Here is a 3,416-nt window from a genome sequence, read left to right on the forward strand (position 1 = left end):
ACCTGGACTTTGAAAAGCCATTAGTGATCAGTAAAGAAAAATGACAGAGGGAGATTTGTTAGCTCTTGTGCTCTGTGTTACCAAGTCATCCTGTCACAGCTTTTTGACCTAAGAAGGAAGCTCTGCAGTCTCCTTTTATTTTCTTCACTCATTGTATCAGCCACCTCTTGAAAGACTAAATTTTAATAAAGTCTAGTGTCTGAAAAAGAAAAGTCTGAATAATAGAGCAAACAGAGTAAAAGACCAAGCTGTTTCTATCCAGAGATGCATTGCAGGTTGTCATGGCAAGGACCACCAGCTGAGCAAAGGCCAGCATGTGGGCAGCTACCTGGGGGGCAAGCAGGAATGAAAGAGGGAAGCCAGGAGCAGGGCTCTGCTGCCTGGACCAACAGGGGCATCCCAGGGGGCTGCCCTGGGAACAGCCGTGACCCTAGTACATCTTTGGGTAAGCTGAGTTGTTCTACAAAGAGATTTCTTCCCAGCAAGCCAAATGTTCTTGGGCACGTGAGCTGTACAGTGTGTACCCAAAAGCAAACGGCTGTGCTTCTGCAAGGTAAGTCTCAACAAACGGAAGGTGCAAGGGTCACCTGAGATTGTAGATAAACACTTCATGGCATGGAAGGCAGTGAAAGATTTCCATGGGAACAGTGGAAAGGTGGTGAATTCTATTTCTGTTCATAGCCACATAGTTGTTCTTTCTCCTTTTTTTTTTTTTCCCCTTTATTTTTTCCTTTTATTCTGCCTCTCTTTGCTTCAAAGGCCACTGCCACTTTCTTTCTGGCAGATGACCAGTTCACTCCCTAGGTTTCAATATTTTGGTGGGAAGTCCCAAAGCAGAGGAAATCTAGCTGTGGGTCTGATGGACATCTACATTACATTTACCCTTTGCCTTTAGGAACACTTGGCTCATGTGCCATAACAAAATCCAAAATGCCAGTAACTCAGATGATCAGCTGTATGCTGCCTACGAGGTGGGCTGGGAAGAGGAGGGGAGCACTGCAGCAGGGACACTGCAGGCATCGGGCTGCGTGCTGACGTGTGGGATTTGATTGCCCTCATTATGGCACTCGGTGTAGCTGACTCTGATTATAGCCGTAATATCACAAAGACCTCTGTAAAATCCAGGGTTTGTTCCTGTGATCTCCTGTGGTGGTAAATTATAGTATGAATACACAATGTGGCAGAAAGTAATAATCTTGAGTAATGTAGCTGATTTTATTGCTCTTTAATTTCATTAAGTGTATTCTTGTCAGGCAAGGGACAGGCTTTGAGCTCCTAGGAGCAGATGCTCGTGTCCCATAGCTAGACCTGAGATACTCATCATGGAGACAGAGGCCATTTGCACAGTCTGGACCCAAACGAGGAGTAATGCTGACATTTTTGGTTCTGAATCATTTCTGCTCCGGAACAGATGCATGAGAGAAGACAGGTACAGGCTCAAGGTCGGTGCCTTTCCTTTCCTTACAGACTGATATCCAAGACAAGCAGTGCTTACCTGGTGGTCTCTCTGCAGAGTGGGGCAAGCAGGTGTCAGCAGGCTCTATGGTCAGTTGCCTGCAGGGAGGGTGCCCAAGGACAAGCGCTGCTGGATGTTGCTGCTGACAGCAGGCTGATCCCACAGCAGCAGAGACAAGGGAAGCTGAACTACAGCAGAGAAATGTGGGTTCAAACCACAATGACAGACTCAGCACTGAAGAGACTGAAGTAGGAAGATATATTCCCTTCTGTTGACTACAGTGCAAAGAATCCAGGAAAATGATGTTGTAAGAACTACTTTTTTTTACACTAATGAAGGTTTATCAAAGCTCATCTGTAGCTATGTAGCTCCATCAAAATATTGATAAGCACCTAGGTTCTCTCTTACACACAGAAACAGAAAAAGTCTGTATGAATGTACAAAAAAAGGTATATACTAGAATGAAGAGGATCCTCTTTTCATAAAGAGCAGCAAAGGACTTCGTTCCCAAAGCTGCCTCTGTTTGCTCTGGGAATTGGTATTAGAATTGTACTTTTCTTTCTCAGAGCATGCATAAAAGGTTATTGCACGTTATCCAGTGAGGTGTATCCCAGTGCTGACTTGGCTTACTTCACTCGCCAAGCAACTCTTCAGTTTATGTACTAAGCAGGCTGATAAACTCTTTCTTTCTTTTCTTTTTTTCATAATTTTATCTTCCAAGTTTACTAAAAACCTCTGAAAGCCTTTGGGAAATTTAACCAAAGGTTTGTGATTAAATGATGGAGAAGCAAGCTCACGGATAATTTTTAAGACTTATTTCCTGCCTTCCCCAGCAGAGCCTGCATTGCACCGAGAAGCATAAAGAAGTGCTCACAGGGCAAGATTCCTCAGCTAAGGGAAGGCAGCAGCCCCTTCCTGCCCAAGAGCACATTTCAGAGTAGCCATGGCCAACCCAGTGCACTGGAGATGCTGTTGGTGCTGGAGTTTTTCATTTTTAATGGCTGATCCTGGTGCGACGTGCAGAGGAATCCCACACCGAGGCTTCAGCACAGAACTGAGAATTCAATCGTTCTTGCAGTGGAGCATGCAAATCTTGCAGCTGCTTGCCATCCCTCTCTATGCCTCCCTGCTGCCCTCTCTTTCTCTGCCCCCAGAGCCAGGACCTGCCTTCCCTCTGCCTCAGTGAATGTGACATTTGGCAGGATGGGGCAGCAGATGCTGGGGGTGGCTCAGATGGGTCAGTAAAATGATGATATGGAGACATTTAGTTTGCATCAAGTGTTCTTTTCCATTGCCATGTTCAGAGCCTTGTGGACATACTTGATAAATTATTCACCTGTGATCATCCATTCTCTATATGGAAGATCCTAGATTAAAAACTGTGATTATGGATGGGCATTAAGGTTATAAGCTATTTTATTTCAGATATGGAGCCATCTTGTACATTTTTATATGTCACATAAATATTATATCAGGAAAAAATGGTACTAAATTTGAAGATGGAGGTGACAAAACCTAGTTGATGGAGATTCGGAAATGCTAACACTTATTTTCATCTTGTGACCCCAGTGTGGTGATCCAACACAAGCCTGAATTCTGAAAATAATACTGGCTTATACAAAACTGGGAGCCTACAAATATTCGCCATAGAAGCAAAAGGCTTTACTCAACTAAGTGATTAGAAGATTTCTTTTCCAGAGCTCTTTAATCTAATTTTGATGTGTAACATCCCATTAGTGGGTTCGTAGGGAATGAAACATTTTAAATATGTAATAACAAATAAATCAGCTTCAGGTTTGACGAGCCATTGACTATACACAAGATAAAGAGTAAGGACTGAGGAGAATGAAAAAACATTAGCAAAGCCTAAACTCCTTTATATCTAGCTTAGTTATTACAGCAGTACTGGAGAAGGAAAGCAATAATTATAGTGGTTAATTCCCCTTAGAGTAACACAGTG

This window comes from Meleagris gallopavo, chromosome 8 (genome assembly GCF_000146605.3).
Source record: "Meleagris gallopavo isolate NT-WF06-2002-E0010 breed Aviagen turkey brand Nicholas breeding stock chromosome 8, Turkey_5.1, whole genome shotgun sequence".
NCBI classification, from domain to species: domain Eukaryota; kingdom Metazoa; phylum Chordata; class Aves; order Galliformes; family Phasianidae; genus Meleagris; species Meleagris gallopavo.